The following is a 12,500-nucleotide window of genomic DNA, read 5'->3' as shown; positions in this document are numbered from 1 at the left end:
TGAGGCACAGGAATATCATTTAAAATAATAATGTAAAATAAAGAACTCGTCAATATTCTAATTGTGACACATACGAGCCCAATGGAAAATGTGGAAGGTTAAAGAATAAATACAGAGGTTTAAGAATGATCTTAAATCCAATGTGGTTTATTTTTTTAAAGATTTGAATATTTGTATCTTAATAGGACGGTGTGTCCGTGTGTGTGTGTGTGTGTGTGTGTGTGTGTGTGTGTGTGTGTGTGTGTGTGTGTGTGTGTGTGTGTGTGTGTGTGTCCGTGTGTGTGTCTGCAGGTGAGAGAAGTCTCGTGTGGTTTGTAATTTAAACGGATCGATTTAATCTGAGCTGCTGAATGAATTAAAACCTTGTGACGATCTGAGCTGTTTAAAATGTAAAAACTATAAAACTCAGACTTGTTCCCGGAAGCTTCTTAATCTTTTCTTATGAAAACTAAAGACAGCAGCTCACTGCTGCTATTCTATTTTATTCTTTTCATAATTCTTCCAGTTTAACTCCACAAACTCTTAATAAAATAAGATGTTCTTCCTTCAGAGTTTTTTCTTTCTCTCAAATTGTAATTGAATAAATACACAAATAAAATAAAATGTGTCTGTGGATTATGACCAAATAATGTAAAATGTTTAAAATGTTCCTTTTAGCTTTAACCTTTATTAGAAGTAGCAGGATATTCTACTGATTGAGTAACAGTGGATTTATGTATTCGTTTATAATATTATAATATATATATAATAATATATTAGAACATGTACAGTAATGTGGGATTTAAAAAAATAGAAACATGACTTAAAATCTCGTGTTTTTTACGTTTAATTGTAACTTCATTGAAAAGTGTTTTACATTATTTTAGGTTATATTTAGGCGATTAAACTGTTTTGTTGTATATTATGTAAAACGTATTTAACTCTATATTATGTCATATTTATTTGACTGTATATTTTATTAATTGTATCTAACTGTATGTTCTCTTGTCTTTATTTTAGCTGCATAATGTTTTATCTTCTATAATTAATGTGTTTTCCACGGGGCCTGTGTCTCCTCCAGGAACCGGGGCTCTCACCTGAACACCGGGGTCTTCCTCTTCCTCTCCCCGTCGGACCCGCGGCCTCCCCCGGCCTCCCCTCCCGGTCCCTCCGCCTCCTCCTCCGGTAGCATGATGTCTTATCTCAAGCAGGCCCCGTACGGGATGAACGGACTGGGCCTGAGCGGAGCCGCCATGGACCTGCTGCACCCGTCCGTGGGATACCCCGGTACGAGCCCGAGCACAAAACAAGCGCACCCCACTAAATTAAAAACTCCACATACATATTCATCAAACAATAAAACGTCAAATACGATTCAATCAAAATAAATCACACTGATGATTTAAAACTTTTCTGCAGTTTTGTTTTCATCAGATGAGAAACTGAGCTGAAGTTTTTATTTTATTATCCTGCAGGACTCGGAACATATAACGTCATAAAATATTCATACCCAACAAAATACAAGACTCTGACATATATAAATAAATAAAAATAAAACTTTGACATCAGGTGGAAAATGATCAAATGTGGAGTCAGACTCGTGCTTTTTATTCATCTGCACAAAAAGTCTATCTCCGAATTCTCTGATGATAAAACTCATTTATCACATTTATTTTCTCATTCTGTTCTATATTATTATTGTTTGAACAACTACAGCCCACATTCTAGAGATTTACAGGAGAGAAGAGAAGAGACAACATTTCGAATCCAGTGAAACTAAAAGTGTTGCTCCTGCTAAAAGAACCTCGCACTTTATATCACAGTTAAAACAACCTCGTGGTTTCAAACCTTTCTCTGGAATCTTTAAATAAGTGAATTAGATCCTGTTTCGTTTCTGTTGATCTGCACATTTATTTTAAAAGTATTTATTTTAAAGGAGAATAATAAGAGAGTTAACACGAAGAGGGGACTGAATCCAGTGACCGGAAGTTTGTGTTTTATTCATTTGTTTGTTTGCTGGTTGAAACTTCCAGGGCACCCGCGCAAGCAGCGGCGGGAGCGCACCACGTTCACGCGCACGCAGCTGGACATCCTGGAGTCCCTGTTCGCCAAGACGCGCTATCCGGACATCTTCATGAGGGAGGAGGTGGCGCTGAAGATCAACCTGCCCGAGTCCAGAGTGCAGGTGTGTGTGTGTGCGTGTGTGTGCGTGCGTGTGCGTGCAGTTTCAAGTCCAAAAGACCAAATACAACATCAGGTTCAAACCTCTGGTGTAAAAAGAAGGACGTGAGGTCGGAGTCCCTGAGAATGAGCTTTCTCATCTTGTGCTCTGACGTTATTATCTGTCGGGAACAAGATAATTATATGAGCACAGTTAATAGAGTTCATATCTGCGTAGTTTTTATTTCTCAGGTATTCTGATTGAAACACAGTTCTCCCATCAGCATGTTTCCCTTCAGCAAACGATTCCTGACAGTCCTGTGTCTGAGCAGCAGCACTTTCACTGTGACGTGCTCAAGGGAAACCATAACTGGATTCATATTTTCACTGTAAAACAATATCCTCTTTTGGGACTTCAGGACTTCAGGACAAGTTTATCTGTGTTGGACGTTTCAACAATAAGACAATTCAAAGTGCTTTAGCATCTAAAATCCATGACGACAAACGGTTGCATAAGAAAATCCAAAAAAGAAGCATTTCAAAATAAGTTTCTAGTTCGTTGTAGAGAATAAGTCTGTAGGTTCCGTTTCCTCTCAGCTCGGAGAGTTGGATGTTTTTACTGAGACATTTAATCTGCTGCACCGGAGATTTACAGGCTGGAAAAGAATAGAATAGAATAGAATAGAATAGAATAGAATAGAATATGAAGTCTTTATTGTCATTAAATTGCATAAAATCCAACACAATGAAGAGTGCTGGTGGTGGTTGGTGCATTAAAGTGAAATACAAGTTCAAAAGAAAACACTACACACATGATGTCACACAGTGGAAACAACCTTTAATGGTTTTAAAGAATTAAACAGGTTTGAAACTTGACTTCTCTTCACTTCAGTGAATGAAGTAGAATCCAGCTGAGACACGTCCGCTTTACCTGACTCCACTTCACTCTGTGCTGCTGCTCACACAAGTAGTAGTGGAAGTATTGGGAGTACTAGTATGTAGTATTTGCAGTAGTATTTGTTGTTCATTACAGACGCAGGTTGCTGTTTTTTTTTAAAGCTTTCTATACTAATAATCATTGCTTAAATATAATTATAACATTTATTAATGTTCCGATTCAATTCTTATTTTTAAATTGTATCTATACAATTCAAAATGCTCTTGTGCTCATTAAGTTCAATTGATGTTTATTTTCTACCAGAAATGTATTTCACATTATCGATTTTGAAAATGTTTCTTAAATTAAAAGTTGTCATCATAACTTGAGACACTGAAACAGATTCAAGAAAACTTCCTCAGTTCCTCAGACATTAAAACAATTGTATTTTTATACGTTTTGTCAGCTTTTATGATTCATTTTTGCAAATTATGTTTTTTTCAAATTAAAAATGTGCTAAATTACGAATATTTCCAGAAAATAAATCTAATCATAAACCAATAAATCTGACATTTAGAGTCAAAGTGTTTTGGATGTTTATCGCATCATAAATCAGAATATCATCTATTTTCACCATGTGTTGGGAATAAAATGTTTTATGAATCAGACTGTGAATGATCCATCATCTTCCTCAGTAAAACGCTTCAGAATATAAACAGAATAAACTGTTTGGTTGAATATTAGTGAAAGTGAATCTGAATATGGACAAAAAGACCTTTAAAGATTATATTGTAATTAAATCCATAGGACACGAAACCTAAATTAAACTGAATAAAAACAACGTTTTTGCCGAAATGTTCTGTAAATGAAAATATTAATAAAATGAAAAATAAATCAAAGCAGGAAAAATCATTTTTCAAAAGCAGGAAAAGTAGAAGGAAACAAGATCCCCTTCAAAATAAAACGTAAGTTACGTAGTAATAAGTTGTTTTGGTGGTTGTTCTGTTGAGCTTTACTTTGAAAAGCCTCCATCCTGAGTGAGTCTGCACATTTTTCATTTAAACATTTAATTTCATCTTATAAACTATTTAGTTTATTGACAGTTCACAAATTAAAAAAACACATTTCTTCAATGCAGATGTGTCATTTTTCTTTTCTTCCATCCTTCAACAATACGGACAAAGAATTACACGAACAACAATAAAACAGTGTCTGGTTCCAGAAGCACTTTGTCCTCTCGGAAATACTTTGTCTCAGGAAATAGTTCCCATGAAACACAGCGACGGACAAACAGAGGAACTTTCTTCTGAAAATAATTCTTAAGTTATTCACTTGTTTTTTTAAATGCTACAAACACAACAAACTGATCTTAACTCAACAAGAAAATCTCAAAACTGAATGGAAAGTGAAACATTTTGGTGAATTGACCCTTTAAAGTAGATTCTGACGTTTTAAACGCGATGAAATGAGAGAAAAACACATTGTCGGTGTTTTTATTCGTTCAGCAGATTCTGTCCAGAGCACAAGTGAGTGTAGTGGTCAAAGGTCAAAGGTCAGACAGGTGCTCTGACCCAGTCGATATGGGCTCGTGACCTCTGACCTCTCTCCTCCGTCCTCAGGTGTGGTTTAAGAACAGACGAGCCAAATGTCGGCAGCAGCAGCAGAGCAGCAACAGCGCCAAGGTCAAACCACTGAAGAAGAAGTCGTCTCCGACCAGAGAGAGCACTGGTTCTGAGAGCAGTGGCCAGTTCACGCCGCCGCCGGTGTCCACCGCCTCCTCCGCCTCTTCTGCTTCCTCGTCCCTCGTCCGTCTCCTCCGGTCTCAGCGGTCCCAGTCTCATCAGCACCTCTACCTCCGTCACCCGCCCCGGTGTCTTCCATCTGGAGCCCGGCGCCCATCTCCCCGGCCCCAGCCCTGGCCACGCTACCCGACCCAGCAGCCCCCACCAGCGCCTCCTGCATGCAGCGCTCCGTGACGTCCTCCGCCACAGGGGGGACGTCTTCCTACCCCGTGTCTTACGGCCAGACGGCGGCGGCGTACAGCCAGGGCTACCCGGCCTCTGCATCAGGCTCCTACTTCGGTGGCGTGGAGTGCGGCTCGTACCTGTCGCCCATGCACTCCCACCACCACCATCCGCACCACCCTCACCAGCTCAGCCCCATGACGGGCAGCTCCATGTCAGGACACCCACACCACCACATCGGCCAGACGTCAGGGCACCACCACCATCACCACCACCCGCCGCACCACCAGGCGTACAGCGCGCCCAGCCTCGCCTTCAACTCCACAGACTGTCTGGATTACAAAGAGCCGACGGCGACTTCGGCCTGGAAACTGAACTTCAACGCCTCCGACTGTTTGGACTACAAAGACCAGGCCTCATGGCGTTTCCAAGTGCTGTGACTTCTCTTCTTCTGCGCTTTTAAAGAAGTGCTCTTCTTGTTTTTGAAGATTCTTCAAACTAACACAAAAAAAGTTTATCTGTGAACGAGCTGAGATGTTCTCGACCAGGATTATTTTTCTATTCCAGAACTCGAGACACATGTAGAACTTCTGATCGTCGGCGGAACCGGACGGATCATCTCAGTTCGGCTGAAAGAAAAAGAAAAGCATCGATTTAGATCCAGGAAGCAAAAGAATCATAAATGAGACTCTCGTTCGGACTAAATCTCTTTTTCCAAACACACGATGCTGCTACGATTCTCACGTCCCTGTTGTTTCTGTCTCATTTTCCAACGTGAATCTCGTCGTCCAGGCCGCAGGCGTCGTAGCTGGAGACTGAATCACAGCACTTGTTTGTAAGGTGAAGACTTTTTCCTATTTGTTCTTTTCAGAAAGAGAGAAAATTAAAAATGTGAATGAGATTATTCCACTGAAATTTGACAGATGTACACGTTTGTGTCTTTATAATAAAATCTTGTTAAAACATGAGCCGACCAATAAAAGACAAGTTTGATTCTTCTGCAGCGACGTCGACACAATGAACCTGATTCAACTGAACTGGTTTAAACGAGTTCACATCAACTACAGTTTTAATCTGGATTGATTAACATTGATTTGATGACCTTGGTTTAATAGGAGGAGCTTCTTGTTTATGCTCCATGAACACACACTCACACACACACACACACACACACACACACACACACACACACACACACACACACACACACACACACACACACACACACACTCACACACACACACACACGTCTAACACACTGCTCATGTGGTGTAAATGTGGAAATCATGTTCGATCCATCATTTTAAATAGATACACTACCCAACGATCCTTCGGGCTAAGCTCAGAGACGTGATGCGAAACGCTTCGTGGAAAACAGACCCAGGATTTTAAATCTAAAGTGAAACAGGCGTCACACGTTTGATTCCCCACGTTTACGTGTCTGTAAAAACAAGAGGCCGTGGGACGAACTGTCGTGGATGGTGATTCAGCAATAGACAGCGCCCCCGTGTGGGCAGAGTCGCCGGAACCAGCTGCTTGAACACGTAGAGTAAAGTCATGACGACACCTCGCCACCACCTTCACCTCCGGATTGAATGGATCAATGTGACGATGCTAAGTCACTAACGTCAGGAGTTATAGTCCACGGCGAGGAGTTCAAAGTTCCAGAAGCGTTCTGATTGGACGAGCTGCCCTGAGTGCACGATGAGTCATGGAACAGCTGAACGTGGGCGGGGCCTTGGTGGTAGTGCGGGAGCCGAGCAGGTGTAAGATCAACATCTCAGCAGGAACCATCCGGTGTTTAATCGATTATTCGCTCGACAGGACGTTAATTCAAAGATTCTTCAGGTAAAAGCATTTGTTGCAGCTTCAGAAACTGGATTCGAGAGTCGAGAAATCAAACAGAAAAACGAAACCTTTATTCATCTGATCAAACCTGTTGCTAATGAACGTTCTGTGATCTTCTTCTTCAGGTGCGTTCAGTCGTCGACGGACTGAAGTTGATTTGTGTGATGAACGTTGTTTTTCATCCTGAAGAAGAAGAAGCTTCTCCTCACGTCGATGTTTAACTTCAGATAAAAGACGTCTGAGTCTGAGCCGTTTCATCCCATAGAAACATGAAACCTAATTAAAACAGTGTTTAAACCAGCTGTCAGTACGTATTTCATTTAGTTTTATTTTCTATAAAATCACTTTAGATTCTTCAGGTGTGATGTTCAGCTCGAACATGTAGTTTGAGCTTTTGAAACAATCAGCTGATTAAACACGTGGAGGCTCTGACGTTATCTACGACACCCGGAGGAATAACAGCGTGTCGATAATCCGACCCCTCCCCCGGCTGCAGAGGTGGACTCGCTAGGTTAGCAAACATGTCCGCCGGCATCCCCGCTGTTTGTTTGGCCGTGTCGCCGCTAATGTACGACTCATTTGATCCAAGGAGAAAAGGGACAAATCACGATTTTAATTAACAGCCGTCCCTCTTCCTGGCGCCGTCCCTCCAGCAGCTGGACAAACAGTTTTTTGTAAACATGGCGTTCGTGCTGCGTGTGTTTGCCCGCTCGGCGTCCTGCTGGGCTTTACCGGCGCGCGCCGCTGCCTCGTGTAAACACGAGCCAGGATTTACCACACCAGGACAAACTAATCTGTAGACCACGTTCAGGTTTAGAGAAAGGACGCCCCTCTCTGAACAGCTGTTGCCTTATTACTCCCGGGGGCGGGAACTCCTCGTCTTTGTCGTGACAATGTGACTCTGCTTTTCACATTTTTATTAAAAAACCCTCTAACAACACTGTTCTCCAGTCAGTGTGTCGAGTGGACGCAGCTCTGAGCGTCTCAGAGCTCCCAGAGGAGGAAGCTGCAGACTGAACCACGACATGAGTCTGAAGGGTTTCGGTTTCAGCTACTGACAGAAAGACGTCGTTAGTGTTTTGATCAAATCTGTGGAAACAAACCTGAGATGATGGAAACGAGAAGTTTTACACAGATGTGTTTGTTCCATCGTTTTATTTGATCTGTTAGTTTTGGCTCCAACATTGTAATTTAAGGACTAAAGAATTGTGTCGTCATCACCTACGTGGGCGGAGTCTACCTGTACTTGACTCTGATTGGTTTGTAGACAGCGTCTGAGTGTTGTCAGTCGGGGGGGTAGTAGTCTTTCTGTTTGAATGGAGAAAATGAATAAAGCTTCATCTGGTTGACATGGTATCATCATGATGGTATCACTAGCAGCATCAACACCTTCAGGTGCAGTACCACAGTACTCCACAGTACTCCACAGTACTCCACAGTACTCCACAGTACTCCACAGTACTACAGTACTCCGCACTAGTTCAAATGCACCAAATGAACGTCCTCGTGGTTCAAACATATCGTCGGAGGTGAAGACTGCAGCTGCTTCTTCTTCTTCTTCTTCTTCTTCTTCTTCTTCTTCTTCTTCTTCTTCTTCTTCTTCCTCTTCTTCTTCTATTGTTTAATTCTGTCTCTACTTCCTGTGATTGGTCCAAAAGTCCAAACTCTCCAACAAAGTGTTTTCACTGCAAACCAACAGAACCAGGTTCAGTTTGATCCAGACCCAGAACTCCTCTTCTGGTCTGAGGAACCTTTCACACCTAATGTTCAGACTGAACTGAAGAGTCTGAAGCTCTGAACCCAACCAGGTGAACCCTAAAACCCTAAACACCAGATGGGCCTTTTGGTCATAGACGTGTTTCACTGATCTTCTTTTACAGTTTCTCTGCTGCTGAACATCGTTTCTCACAGAAAGTCGTTGGTGATGAAGGTCAAAGGTCGCTTGCTTCAGCCTTCATTGCATTTCCATGACAGGAAGTTGTAACGTGTCCTGTGAGCGGCGCTAGACCTCAGAGCAGACGGGACCCCGCAGTGACCCGTGACCACGTAGAAGAAGCGATGGAAATGATCATGATCTGCCTCTTATTGTGAAATTACTGCTTGGATTCAGTCTGTGTTTCCGGTTTTATTTTGAAACGACTGCTCTGATGTGTCTGTTGTGTTACTTCCTTTCTTTGTGTTTTGTTTGCAGCTGTGTCTCATTGGTTCATTCAACTTTGTCAGAGTTACAGGTCGATGTTTTATTTTGAAGTCTCTCGTTGTAATCACCTCTGGATCTGTTCGGCTGTTTGGACGAGTCCCTGCGATTCTCTGAGTTTTGAATCATTCAGCTGAGTGAACTCTGAATAAGTTTTAATTTAAAACTTCGTGGAAACCCGAAAGGAGGAAGTTTTATTTTAAAAATTATTTAACGTTTTATTTTCTATTCTTTCTGTAAACGTATATTTGTTTTCTTGGTGGACTCGTCCTCGTCTCTATTCCTGAGTGTGAGTCAAGCAGCTCAGCAGTGGCAGAATTTTAAAAGAAAAAGAACGAGTGTAGAAGTGGGTAAAAAGCCAAATGATGAGTTGAGGTTTTAACACTTCCAGCGTCTCTGTGGATATTTCATATGGAAATCCTTCAGCTCGGCGGGTAAATAGATTACGATACAGTCAGGGATTAGGGATTGCCTCGCCGCCGGCCCACTAATCCCGAGCACAGACTGTCAACAGCCCTGACATGTCCGGGACTCCGCCTGCACAAAATGGCTCCTCGGTTGTTTAAGAAGCCAATCTAGAGATCCACACACGCACACAGACACACACACACACACAAGCCGCCATGAATATTCTCATCACGACTGTCAGCGACAATGACGTTTGTCTTCAAAGGACGAAGATTAGATGCTGCACGAGACAAAATCCGACTCTTTGAAGTGATTTCGCTTCAAATTCCAGAAACTTTGGAGCCGAACGTGAACAAAAGTTTGTGAATTGGAAAAACTTCCGTCAGATTTTAACACAATGGGATTATAAAACACACGTCGACTCTTTGGTTCTTTTACTTGTGTTTGTCTGATATTGTTACTTTCACAGGATGAATGATGGTTTTTGTGGTTTAATATATTCAATAAAAAATACAACATGTGTTCCAATACTAAAAATATCATGTTTGTTTATTTAAAAACATGTTGATGCCAGGTTATTATTTTTCGGGAATAAACTAAACCACAATTCATTAAATAATGGTCCATAACATATTTAGTTTATAATCTTTGAATGATGAATAAAATCTGAATTAATAATAAATATCATTGTTTGATTGTGAAGAAATTATGAAACTGATCTTATTGTGATATTTGACCAAAACACAAACTGGATACGATGTTTGTGTTGGCAGGTGTTTGTACTTTGTCGTGTACAGTTTGTCTAAAGTTGTATTTTCATTAAAATGACATCACACTGTGTAAATGTTCCTGAAAACTACAAAAAGAGCAAATCCTCACATTCTGTCACATTTACAGAAATGTTCATTAATGTGTGTTCTTCTTGTAAATGAATGAATAAAATGATAATTTAAGTATAAACATAGACATACCAGATTGTAATTTATTAATAACTATGTATATTTCTTACATTATAAATTTTACATTTACTCAAGTTACTTACCTGATTATTTATTATTTACCAACTATTATTATTATTATTATTTACAAGTTAAATAACATGTACTCAGTATGTTGTTAATTTAGTGACATTTTAATAGTTTAAAGATATTTTGTCTGTACTTTTACATAAGTCAGTCATAAATACAACTGAAAATATGGGAATGGAATGGTAATTTTTTTAATTCTTTTCTTACATTTAGAGATCACAATTAAATTCTCATATTCAAAGTGGAACCTTCTCGTCCAACGTTTGAGATCAGTGAAAAATCTGCTGTAGACATTAATGTATTTCCATCACTGTAATTTACTGCATACTACATTGTATAAACTAATTCATGGTTAATAATCACTCATTGTGTGTGTGTGTGTGTGTGTGTGTGTGTGTGTGTGTGTGTGTGTGTGTGTGTGTGTGTGTGTGTGTGTGTGTGTGTGTGTGTGGAGGCCGCTCTGGCTGAATCGAGGCCTCTCCTTGAAACAAACGCCGATGGGGAATCTCTTTGTCGGGGCCGTGGCTGAGCCTAATCTAATGATTCAGATGACTGGGGGCCGTACTTAGCCTGATAGCCACTGGCTCACTTCAAACAAGCCGCTACGGGTGGAAGTTTCCCAAGGATTAACACTTAAAGAAGCAGCAGAGGGAAAAGAGAGGCAGGGAATCCCCATTAAGTCGAGCCTGGGAGTGCCACGGAGGAATGTTTGTGCTGAGCCGGGATCCAGGTCTGTTTCAGCGCTAATGGAAAAGTGGCGTCGTACGTTTGATCTGTGACTTCTTACAAAACAAGTGATTCCGTTCCACCGCAGAGGAAAGTGACTCGTAAACCCCGAACAACCACGACGATCGACGTCCTTCCATCATCAGCAGAGCCACAGTGAACCTGGACGGAAACTAAGGAACAGACTCAACTAAGATAAGACAACCGTCATCGTTTGGATTTATTACTTAAGAAACGTCCTCAACCAAAGACCTGACAGAGTTTTGATGAAAGACAAAGTTTGAGTGTCAACTTCAGGTCGTAGAGTCAGATGACACGCTGCTCCACGACCAGTCACCATTCGCCGTCTTTTACGATGTGCATGACGCCACCGGAAAGGAAACATGGCGTCCAGAAACATGGCGTCCAGTCCACCTTTCGTGTGTCCGGGGACGAGCACGTGGCAACCACAAACCAGACGGCTGTCAATCACACTGTAGCTTCAGACAAAAGAACATGGAATTTTTTATTTTTTTGTTTCAAACCAAAAATGAATAAAAAAAGTTCAAACAAAACAAAGTGTCAAAATGTCAAATCTTTGGATTCTGAATTGTTATATTTTTCGTCTCTAATTGACGAATGGACAACAGGTGAGACAGAGGTAAATTAAATATTTCAAAATAAAAGCCAAGAGGATGGAAGGGTAACGTTACAATGGACTGTACAAAGTGTTGAGATGAATCCATTAAATGCAACATAAATAAATGGTTTATATGTTGAAGCCTGTGTGGTCCTTATTAAATGATATAATCTAGAGTGACCTGCAGACGTCCCTGCGTGTTTCATAATTACTCATAATCTACAAACTTTCACGAGCTAGCGTTCGCCTTCAGGTGTTTTTGTTCTTGGTTGTAGTCGACGCTTTAACCTCTACTGTATCGTAGCTGCGACAAATCGTTCTGCCACCGGGTTCGTGTAGTTGCTGCATATTTATCGTCTCTGTTTTAAATAAACCAGTAAAGAAATAAAAAGCACTGTTGACTAATAAAATGTAATGATTAAAAAATAAATATGAAAATAATATCCTGACCTGTTTTCTGAGTGTTTGTCACGTGACACGTTCAGATCAAGTGAGTCACAAATATCTGCGTCGTTATCCGATCGCTCTGAAGCTCTTTCCCGACTTGAGCTTCACTGGATCTTCTCAGTTTGTGGTCGACTCTGCAGCAGCGGCGAGTCGCTGCATGTGCGCGGCCGCAGGTTGGAGGAGCCCCTCGGTGCTGCTGTCACCGCTTTGACTGACAGGCCCGCGCAACACCAGAAACCTGGGATTA

At 41.2% G+C, this 12,500-nt stretch overlaps 1 protein-coding gene and 1 pseudogene across 1 annotated transcript in view; one reads left to right on the top strand and one right to left on the bottom strand.

Moving 5' to 3' along the window:
- The window catches only part of LOC117764323, a 6,740-nt pseudogene extending 1,070 nt beyond the window's left edge, over window positions 1-5,670 (top strand).
- LOC117764401 overlaps window positions 1-12,500 on the bottom strand; it is a 409,608-nt gene that overhangs the window by 323,512 nt on the left and 73,596 nt on the right. The gene's annotated exons all lie outside the window — the stretch shown is intronic.

This window comes from Hippoglossus hippoglossus, chromosome 1 (assembly GCF_009819705.1).
Source record: "Hippoglossus hippoglossus isolate fHipHip1 chromosome 1, fHipHip1.pri, whole genome shotgun sequence".
NCBI classification, from domain to species: domain Eukaryota; kingdom Metazoa; phylum Chordata; class Actinopteri; order Pleuronectiformes; family Pleuronectidae; genus Hippoglossus; species Hippoglossus hippoglossus.
The sequence above is the reverse complement of the archived record's forward strand: the minus strand, read 5'-3'. Positions and strand labels throughout refer to the sequence as shown.